Raw genomic sequence first — 11,444 nt, forward strand, 5'->3', positions numbered from 1 at the left:
GCCGCGACAAGGATGAAGATGACGACGACGACGAAGACATGGATGATGTCGAGACCAGTGAGCAGGAGTTCCAGAAAGCCACAGAGGTCTTGTGCGTTGACGGCGGTGCTTCTCTGCATACTTCGCACCGCCAACTCAAGCAGTGGGTGCGGGAAGTCAATGCGGCGGAACCACCTGTCGAGTCACGCAAGCCTCTGAAATGGTCCAGCACGCCTATCATCTTTGATATTGAGGACCACCTTGATCGCACAACTGCGGTCGGGTGCTTGCCGATGTTGGTTTCACCAACTATCCGCAACCTCAAGGTCACTAAGATGCTAGTTGACGGCAGGGCCGGCTTGAACCTGATCTCCTCCGCTGTACTCCAGAAACTCCAGATCCCTGACAGCGAGCTTGAAGAGACCGGCACATTCCAAGGAATCAGCCCGGGAAGGAGCAAGCCGAAGGGGAAGGTCACGTTGCCAGTAACATTTGGCAGCGAGGTGAACTTCAGGACTGAGAGGGTCACTTTTGACATTGCCGATTTTCCATTGCCTTACAATGGGATACTCGGCCGTCCAGCACTCGCCAAGTTCATGGCAGCCTCTCACTACGCATACAACATGCTGAAGATGCCAGGCCCGATAAGCGTCATCTCTGTCCCCGGTGACAAGAAGGATGCTCTTATTTGTGCCGACAAGATCTACCGGGAAGGGGCAGCCGCAACAGATCGCAAGTCACTTGCCGTTGAAGCTCCCGGGGGGAAGAAGAAGACCAAGTCCGGCAAGAGTTCTGATGCCCACTCCGGCAAGCGCACCTCTTCGGAGTGCTGCGTTGCCGTCGAGGACGCACCATCGAGCTCCACCGGCAAGTGTAAGAAGACAATGGCAGCTCCGCCAGAGACGAAGAAGGTGTCCGCCAAGGAGGACGGCACCGGTGGTACCTTCACCACCAGTGCCACTCTCGACCCTAAATAGGAAAGCGCGCTCATTGCTTTCCTGCGGGCGAATGTTGACGTGTTTGCATGGCAACCGTCTGACATCCCCGGTGTTCCCAGGAAAGTAATTGAGCACCATCTTGCCGTTTCTCCTCATGCGCGGCCCGTCAAGCAGAAGGTCAGGAAGCAAGCAGTGGAGCGCCAAGAATTCATTGCAGAAGAGATCAAGAAGTTGGAAGCAGCAGGCCTTGTCAGAGGAGTGCTCCATCCTACGTGGTTGGCCAATCCTGTAGTCGTGCGCAAGGCGAACGGGAAATGGAGACTTCGTATCGACTTTACCGATGTTAACAAAGCTTGTCCCAAAGACCCATTCCTTTGCCACGCATTGACCAGATTGTTGACTCCACGGCCGGATGTGACTTGCTTTCATTTCTTGACGCATACTCAGGATACCATCAGATCTTCATGGCAGAAGAGGATGAGGAGAAGACCGCATTCATCACTCCATGTGGCACGTACTGTTTCATACGGATGCCTTTCGGTCTGAAAAATGCTGGTTCAACATTTGCAAGGGTAGTCCATGTCGCTCTTGAGCCGCAAATACACAGAAATGTGGAAGCCTACATGGATGACATAGTGGTCAAGAGCAAGGACAAGGCAACTTTGATTCAAGATTTAGACGAGACCTTCACAAATCTGCGCAAGATCAGCCTCAAGCTCAACCCCGAGAAGTGTGTGTTTGGAGTCCCCTCCGGCAAGCTTCTCGGGTTCTTCGTGTCTCAACGGGGAATCAAAGCCAATCCCGACAAGATCAAGGCCATTGACCAGATTGAAGCACCAAAGCGCGTCAAGGATGTACGAAGACTTGCCGGTTGCGTGGCTGCTCTCAGCAGGTTTATCTCTAGGTCTGCTGAGCGCGCCCTGCCGTTTTTCAAAATATTGAAAAAGGCAGGTCCAATGAAATGGACTCCGGAAGCGGAGGCTGCGCTGCAAGACTTGAAGAGATACCTGTCCTCCACTCCAATACTTGTCGCACCTAAGCCACAAGAGAAGTTGCTGCTATATATAGCAGCAACCAATCAAGTGGTTAGTGCTGCGTTAGTAGCGGAGAGGGAGGCAGATGACGAGCCAGCAACCACGGCAGGCGCATCCAGCGACAAGCAGGGGGCTTCCCCGGCAAGCTCTGGTCCCGACAAAGATGGATCTGCGCAGACGCGCGAGGAGATACAGAAGAGAATGGTGCAGCGCCCAGTTTACTTTGTTAGTTCCCTTCTGCAGGGGGCTAGGTCAAGGTACTCTGGCGTGCAGAAATTGCTTTTCGGCCTTCTCATGGCCTCGAGAAAGCTGCGCCATTACTTCCAAGCACATGAGATCACAGTTGTCACTCGCTTTCCGCTGAAGAGGATACTACAGAATCCAGAAGCAACAGGCAGGATTGTTGAGTGGGAACTGGAACTGTCAAGCTTTGGCCTCAAGTTTGAGAGTACTTCAACTATCCAAAGAAGAGCATTGGCAGAATTCATAGCAGAATGGACGCCAACACCAGCTGAAGAAATCCCAGAAACGAGCATCCCCGTCGAGGAAGCAAGCAAAGAGTGGCTGATGTACTTTGATGGTGCCTTTTCGCTGCAAGGCGCCGGCGCTGGCGTGCTGCTTGTTGCACCCACCGGAGAGCACCTCAAGTACGTAGTCCAGATGCACTTTCCCAAGGAGCAAGCAACAAACAATACTGCAGAGTATGAAGGCTTGCTTGCCGGTCTCAGGATCGCAGCAGACCTTGGGATCAAGAAGCTCATTGTCAGGGGTGACTCGCAGCTTGTCGTCCACCAAGTGAACAAGAGCTATCAGAGTCCGTTGATGGAAGCCTACGTCGACGAAGTGAGAAAGCTAGAAGAGCACTTTGACGGCCTACAGATGGAGCATGTTCCAAGAGCTCAGAACGCCATTGCCGATGGCCTGTCAAAGTGCGCCGCACTTAAGTTACCTGTGGAACCAGGGATCTTTGTGCTCAAGCTGACTCAACCGTCTGTAACGCCATCAACTGGACAGAGCAAGAAGAGGAAGTTGATTTTTGGTGAATATTTGCCGGCAGAGCTTCCCGAAGCCGCCGCCAAGAAGGTCCCCAAGATCAACGCCAAGAGCGCTGAGGAGCAGTCTGCTCCGGCAAGCCCTAGGGTTTGTTCCGTTGAAGCAGAAGCTCCCGACAAGTTTTCCTCCGGCAAGCTTGCTGGGGAACGTCAAGCTCCGGCAGAGCCGCAGGTTCTCGCCGTAGAAGCGGATGTTCCCACAGCAGCAGATTTGCCTTTAGTCCTTGTTGTCGAGCCACAAGCTCCAGCATGGGCGCAGCAGATTGTCCGTTTCCTTCAGACAGGAGAACTTCCCGAAGAGCAAGAAGAAGCGGAAAAAGTAGCCCGGCAGTCAAGTATGTACCAGTTTGTCGACAAGACACTGTACAGAAGAAGACTCAACGGTGTGAAATTGAAGTGTATTCACCGGGAAGACGGACAAAAGCTGTTGGCAGAGATACATGGAGGCATATGTGGTCACCACATTGGCGCAAGAGCACTTGCCGGCAAAGCATTCCGGCAAGGTTTCTTTTGGCCGACAGCCCTCCAGGATGCAACTGCACAAGTAACCAAGTGTGAAGCATGCCAGTTCCATTCCAAGCAGATACACCAACCAGCTCAAGCTCTCCAGATGATCCCTTTATCCTGGCCATTTTCGGTCTGGGGGCTCGACATCCTCGGCCCCTTTCCCCGAGCAGTCGGGGGCTTTGAGTACTTGTACGTTGCAATCGACAAGTTCACAAAGTGGCCGGAAGTGGAACCAGTGAGGAAGGTGACAGCACAGTCAGCAGTCAAGTTCTTTAGGTCGATTGTTTACCGCTTCAGGATCCCTAACAGGATAATCACCGATAATGGTACGCAATTCACGAGCCGCACCTTCATGCAGTACGTCCAAGATCTTGGCGCCAAGGTCTGCTTCGCTTTTGTTGCTCACCCGAGAAGCAACGGTCAAGCGGAGAGGGCAAATGCTGAAGTGCTGCGTGGGCTCAAGACCAGGACTTTCGACAGGCTGAACAAGTGCGGAAGAAACTGGATCGAGGAGCTGCCGGTGGTTCTTTGGTCGATCAGGACGACGCCAAATCGAGCCACTGGCCAGACACCTTTCGCTCTAGTCTATGGAGCAGAGGCAGTTATCCCCACGGAACTCGTATACGGGTCACCTCGAGTGCTCGCTTATGATGAGCTTGAGCAAGAGCAGCTGCGACAAGATGACGTGCTACTCCTTGAGGAAGACCGTCTTCAGGCTGCTGTGCGAGCTGCTCGCTACCAGCAAGCTTTGCGCCGCTACCATAGCCGCAAAGTTAACGCCAGAAGTCTCGAGGAAGGCGACCTTGTTCTTCGGCGTGTTCAGTCCGCCAAGAATTCCAACAAGTTGACGCCGAAGTGGGAAGGCCCTTACCGGGTGAAACGAGTCACTAGGCCTGGCGCTGTCCGCCTTGAGACCGAAGATAGCATTCCGGTGAGCAATTCCTGGAACATTGAGCATCTTCGTAAGTTTTACCCGTAAGGCGCGGTTGCCGGAACCTGTTCCGGCAACCACCTTTTGTACAAGTCTTGCCGCTGTTGCATGTAATCCTTCGTACAAAGCCGGGCGCAGACCCCGTGCATAAGTAAAGCTCATGTGCTCCGCACATCTTGTCAATTTCATGCATTCTATTTTTTGCATATGTGATCTGACACTTTGTGCAGCACCAATTCCTCGGTAAGTAATAACGAGCCATGAGGCTCCATATCTTTATTTTCTCCTCTTTCTTTTTTCTCAAGGAAAGGAAGGTTCCCTCGCCCACAAGTTTGCCGGGGGAAAGGAGAAGATAATGGTATGGACCAGGCGTCGTTCAAGAAAGTTTCGCCTTGCCGGGAAGCAAACAACAGAAAAGCTAAGTTGCCAAAGTTTGAGCAATCAGATTTTTTAAATTTTTAAGTTATCTCCCTTGAACGACCGCACTTTGTATGGAAAACCTGTGCGCGGAGGAACCAACTCGTAGCTAGTTGCACCCTTACTTTATTTCGAGTCCGCTCAACAACTTAAGTGAGCTGCGACTAGTTGCGACAAGGTTTCTTGTCGGTAGCGGCACCGCCAGCAGGCTGTTGACGTCCCGCACTCAGCGCTCGCGGCTAACGTGCCTGCACCGGCAAGTTCCCTAAAAGCGTAGGGCAAAAACATACAAAGGGAGGAATCAAGTAAAGGGAATAACATTGCAATCATTACCCGGAATAGAGTTATACCACAAGGTAGCTTGTCGCGGCTCTAACAGATTGTTCTCATAACATGACCAGCAGCGACAAGAAAAGAAGAAAACAGGCGGCCTAGTCTACGCGATCGCCCTCAATCCTCTTGATCCCGCTCACCTTGTCCACAATGGGTGCGACAAGGGTCTTGAGCGCCTCCAGATCAGCATCCGGCGGCAGGGTCTTGAGGACGTTGGTGAGGTTGAGGCCCGGGTTGCGGAAGGCCACCTTCACCAACACCTTTTGCAGAGCTCCCGCGCAGATCTTGCGCGACTCATCGGCCAGCTGCTTTGGGATCCTCTCCCGGAGTCGCTGGAGGGCCGTCGCCACGCCTTTGAGGAACAAGATGAGCTTGGCGCTGGGTTGGAGGTTCTCGTCGGAAGGATACCCGAGATCCTCCATCCCCAGCCGCGCCAGCTCCTTGTCAATGTCTGCGGCAACATTCACAAGACCCTCCGTCCAATGCTCCACATTCTCCCTGAAAGCATTCTAGGCGGCGGCAGCGCTCTCCAGCAGCGCCTTGTCGGCCTTGATCTCCTCCTTCAAGGCCACCTCCTGCTCCTTGGCGCCGTCCAGCGTCTTGGTCAAAGTGGCCAGCTTCAACTCAAGATCCGCGTTGGAGTCCTTGGCGGCGCTAAGCTCTTTGCCCTTCTCGGCGAGATCGGCCTCCAGCTGCGCCACCTTCGTCTCCAGCTCCTTCTTGGTGGCCTCGGCAACTGCGGCAGCATCCTCTGCTTGCTTAAGGGCTCCGCCGAGTTTTTCCTCGCGCATGGCAAGCTCCTCCTCGTGGGCGTCCAGGTTGACTTTCCGCTGCGCTAGCTCGCCCTCCTACGCAGACAGCTTCTCAGCGGCAAGCCGCTGTTGCTCTTCGACTTCGGCCTTCTCAAGGAAGGAGGCCTTCTGCTCTTCGGCAAGTTGCTCCCGCTCCTCCGCCAGGGACCGGAGAGCTTCCTGGTCGAGACCCCGGAGCTCCTCCGCGCGCTTCTCGATGTCTGCTCCCGCCTTCACGATAAGCGCCTCGCGGGATTCCAGCTTGGCTTGCCGCGCACGGTAGAGCGACAACAACTTCCGCAGCAGCCGCTCCTCCCCAAGCTCGTTGCTGCTGCTGCTCGGCGCGTCAACCAGCGTCAGCCCAGCGGAGGCGAGCACCTCCCCGTCGAAGATCTCTCCCTCGACCGGCGCCCTGGAGCTTGACGCCCAGGGGAGGTTGATGAAGACGCCATCACCGGCCTTCAAGTAGACGCCTGGCTGGGGCTCTTCGGAGCCTGGCGCTGCGGCAGCGGCGGACGGGTCGGCGGTCGACGTAGCGCCTGGCGCTCCTGCGGCCTCAGGGCCGTCAGTGCGATCGCCAGACCCCTCGCCGGTTGCTGCGGCGGCAGCCTTGGCGGCCTCTGCGCCGGCGGGATCGTCGGCACCTGCTGCTCCCTCGGTGGCAGCAGCGTCGTCGGCGGCAACCTCGGTCTCCATCTGCTCCGCAGCAGATGGGTCTGACGGCCGGAAAAGGGAGAAGAGTCAAGCAAATATCCCAAAAAGAAGATCAAAAGAAGAAGAACCCAAGGGAAGTTTTGCTGCGAAAGGATTACATGTACCAGGTTCTGCAGTCGTGGTCTCCGCCGTCGGGGGGCCGCTGGTGCTCTCCCTTGCCGGAGACTTCTCCCTTACCGGAAAGCTCTCCCTTGCCGGAGGACCCTCCCTTGGCTCCTGGTGGGGCTGCTCTGCTCCTACGCAAACCAACAGTCAGATATCAGCAAAGATAGAGTATCCATGCGCACCTCATAGCGGAAAGCGAACCATATACTTACGCTGGGGGCTGCTCTGGAGAAAAGTTGTCGGGTCCGGCAAGCTTGTCTCGGGCGCACCCCCTACTGTCGCAGTGGGTTCGTCCTCGATGACAATCACCGGGACCTTGGCCCTCTTTGTTGCTCTCTGGGCCAGAGTCCTAAAAAGGAACAAGTTCAGAGTAAAGCAAATGAGATACAAGACAAACAGCAAGAATTGAAGAACTACAAGTACAACAAGAGAATCTTACTCTTCTTCTTCTTCCTCGTCGGGTCTCCCCCGTTCCTGCAGGGGGGCGATGCGGCGACGAAGAAAATCTGCGCCAACAGCGCCTACAGTGAGCCCGGCAAGCCTGAGGCGTAGGATCCGGGTGACGGCAATCTTCAGCCTATCGTCTTCCGGGGCCACGTCACTCCAATCGCTGCCGCGTGCTACTGGGGCTTCGCGCCGGGCGGTAAACGGCTGCGGGTTCTACTCGACAATCCAGCACCAGTCTGCTCTCCACTCCTCCCACTTACCGCGGAACTCTCCCTCCAGATAAGTGTCCTTCTTGCCGGCCCTTGAGATCCAGGAGATTCCGCCGGATAAAGGCTCTCCTCTCTCTACTCGGGGCATAAAGAAGTGGCGAAAAAGGGCTACATTGGGATGGACTCCGACAAAGTTTTCGCAGAGATGTGCAAAAACTGCCATGGTCAGAACAGCATTGGGGGTGAAATCAAGGAGGTGGAACCCGTAGGTGTTCATAATGTCGCAGAAGAACTCAGAGAAAGGCGGGCAGAGCCCGCAGTAGAAGAACAAGGCGAAGAAAGGATATCCGTTTGGAGCCATCTTCCAAGCGGCGGCTGGAAGTACCTTCGTGCGTGGATGCGCTCGTGTCTCCGTCGACCAGAAGAGGTAGTAGTTCTCCCTCAGCTCCCTCGCGGCGAGCTTGGGGGGAAGACTGCCCGCTCCTTTCGCAGCGCCGCAAGCCGCTGCGCCTCAGTCGACTTCACAACCTTCCCCTTGTCGGCTCTTGGAGCCATGGCGGAAGTGGTGGAGGAGGTCGACGGCGTTGGTGGTGCTGGTGGCGATGGGGGGCGGAGCGCTGCTCTCTTTCGGCTTTGGGAAGACGAGGGAGCGGCAGAGGTTTCCGAGATTGGAGTAGCAACCGGCGAATGGGCGAAATACCCCTGTTTCCCCTGCTTATAAAGAGGGAGGGGGCGGACGTTCCGCATTTCCGAATAAAGAAACCACCCACGATCTCTCCCACGGCGCCGCATTCAACGCGTGCCGTTCGGGGAGGGCGCGGTGGATACGGAGAGAGATACGGTGTAACCCAGGCCGCGCGTGCCCGTGCCCTGTTTTGGGCCTGGCCCAACAGCGCTCGGCACCGTGTATGGCCCAGGCCCGGGGGCTCCTGTCGGTGTACTAGAGTAGGGGCACCCTAGTATCCCGAACTTGTGCACGGGCAGTCGCAGCATCCCGCGGCAAGGCTTGCCGGGTGACCGCCAAGGTCCTCCATGGTTCCTTTGGAGCCATTCAAGGACAAAGTATCCAAGCCAAGGAGACAAGACCCCGGCAAGAGGAGCTTGCCGGGAAGGCCAACCAAGGCACCTCAAGACCCCGGCAAGAGGAGCTTGCCGGGAAGGCCAACCAAGGCACCTCAAGACCCTGGCAAGAGGAGCTTGCCGGGAAGGCCAACCAAGGCCTCTCAAGGAGCTTGCCGCGACGCGCCACGCGTCCCGGCAAGGCCCGGTGAGCGACAAGCTCCCGGACGCGACAAGACAACAACCGCGGCAAGGCGCTTGCCGCGGCAAGCCACCACTCCATGCCCGCGCTCCAGCACATCCACCAACGTGTCGCTCTGGGACCCTTCCAGGCGTACGTGGCGGGAGGCTGTGCAGCCAGCGGCGCGCGGTGGCAAGCGGCGCTGACAAGATTGCCATCGTGGCGAGCGGTGGCGTCCCTGACGGTCCCTTTTGCACTATTTAGGCGACGCAGACGGGCATTTAATGCCCTTGTCCCCTGCCGTCAGGGTTAGGTATGATACACTGTAGCAGGTAGCTATACCTACCGCAACACCTTTCCATTTTTACCCTTGTCTATGTTGCCACCTGTCGGTGACCCCTTGAGCATATAAAAGGAGGCCCACGTGCAACGTAGAGGGGGGGAAAGGAAAAGGGAACACTCACGCTCGGTCTCGTTAGCTGCTGGGGTGTACTGTAGCACTCCGCGCTCCCGAGCAAGAACTCAATACAAACCACAAAGCAGGAGTAGGGTTTTACGCATCCGTGCGGCCCGAACCTGGGTAAACTGCTCGTGTGTTTCGCCTCGATCCGCTCTTCGTGTGACCCTCGCCCCCGCCGAACCGAAAGGGACTCGGTCCGTCGGTCCCATAGGTGCTCGTGGATTAGATCCCCGGCACGGGTATGGGGGAAAAGAGGTAGCAAAGCAGCCGCGAGTACTCATCCAAAGTACTCGCAAGACTTACATCAGATCTAAACTAAGTATGCATCTGTATCAAAGGAAATGGGTTGTATCTGTGGACTAAACTGCAGAATGCCAGAAGAGAAGGGGAAAGCCTAGCCTATCGAAGACTAGCATCTTCAAGCATCTTGCAGCATTTAGAAGAGTACAGATCCACATAATGTAAAGTAATAGTAGTGTTATCAACCTCGGCCAGAGATCCTTTCTCGACTCCCTGCGAGAAAGCAATCCCAGAGCCATACTATTCATTCATCATAACCATGTCTCATATCCATTTCTCATCTCAAGTATCCAGTTCTAGTTGTATCAATCGGGATACAACTCCAAGTGTCCGTTACCGTAGGGCAGTCTATCGATAGATGTTTTCTTCCCTGCAGGGGTGCACCAACTTACCCATCATGCTCGATTAACTCCGGTCGGACACACTTTCTTGGGTCATGCCCGGCATCGGCCAAAAAATACGCCGCAACCTGGCCTAGGCTTAATAGAGAGGTCAACACGCCGGACTAGACCTATGCCCCAGGGGTCATGGGCCATCTCCCCGGGAACTCCTGCACGTTGCGTACGTGGCCAGTGAGCAGACCTAGCTACCTCCTTAAATAAGGCAGGAGCTTACGCAGTCCAACCCGGCGCGCGCCGCTCAGTCGCTGATGTCTATTAAACTTCGGCTGATGTATACGACGCAGAACGCCCATACTATGCCCACGTGATGGTTAGTGCTATCAGGCTAGAGGCTCCTCGGGTCAAATATCCAAATCGTAGTGGATTAGGAGCACGTGGTAACGAGCAGAGACTCACGATCGATGTGACCCCGTTGCCCCATCTCGAGTACTTGCAGCAAGGGCTAAGAATGCCCGGCCACGCCTCATAAGTATCTCGCGGGCACCTTCCATGTCAACCCGACTTCACAACACTCACTATTAAGCTCGCGCGGGTACCCCTCGGGGCCGACCCGTCTTTAGTAACATGATTCAGTGTAAAGTCATAGCAACCATAGTAACTGTGTGTCTAACACCAAGGGGAAAACCCGAGGAATCACCCCCAGTGAATTCCACTCGATGTTATCATCAAGGTGAACGTAAGAGGATTCACCCTCGAGGTTCACATTTGATGGGTTGCACGACAAAGCCGTAACGGAAGTGGTTAAGGAGGAAATCACCCCCGATGACCTCGACCGTATAGCTATACTACAGAGATCTCATTAGGAGTGATGTAAGAGGTTCCACCCTCGGCACTCGATGGTAACTCTGCAGAGTCATACCACTAGGGGGGTGATGTGCGGTGTCGGGGCCTGGACATTGATAACATTGATCGAGTCATCGAACATAAAGCGGGGCAACTGGGACAAGGTGGGGGTCACTGATGGATCTCTAACCAACCTATACTAAGCAGTTTAGAATAAGCAGGTAAGGTATGAAAGCAGGTAACAAAAATAGGCTATGCATCAGGGTCGGATCATACATAAAGCAGTAGCAGTTCTAATGCAAGCATGAGAGGGAAATAAATGGGCGATATCGGAATGCTCAAGGGGAGTTTGCTTGCCTGGAAGCTCCGCTGAAAAAGAAGAAGTGTCGTCGTCGACGTAGTCGATCACAGGGCCATCAGCAGCGGTCTCGGGGTCTACCGGAGAGAAGAGGGGGAAGAAACAATAAATATAAAGCAAACATTGCATCACAAAGCATAACGTAGCAATATGATGTGTCGGGTGTGACCTAACGTAAGACTACACGATATAGGTAAAGGGGGGATTCAACCGGGAATGGATACCCGGTGTTTCGCGTTTTCGGACCGATGAACCAGAAGGGGAAAGTTGCGTGTTTGCTATGCTAGGGATGTGTGGCGGACGAGCAGGCTGCATATTCTGATTCATCTCGTCGTTCTGAGCAACTTTCATGTACAAAGTTTTTCGATCCGAGCTATGGATTAATTTATATGATTTTTCAAAAATTTAAACAATATTCTCAAATTATTATTAATTCGGAATTAAA

This window comes from Triticum urartu, chromosome 1A, assembly GCF_056163025.1.
Source record: "Triticum urartu cultivar PI428250 chromosome 1A, HENAU_Tu73, whole genome shotgun sequence".
Classification (NCBI taxonomy): domain Eukaryota; kingdom Viridiplantae; phylum Streptophyta; class Magnoliopsida; order Poales; family Poaceae; genus Triticum; species Triticum urartu.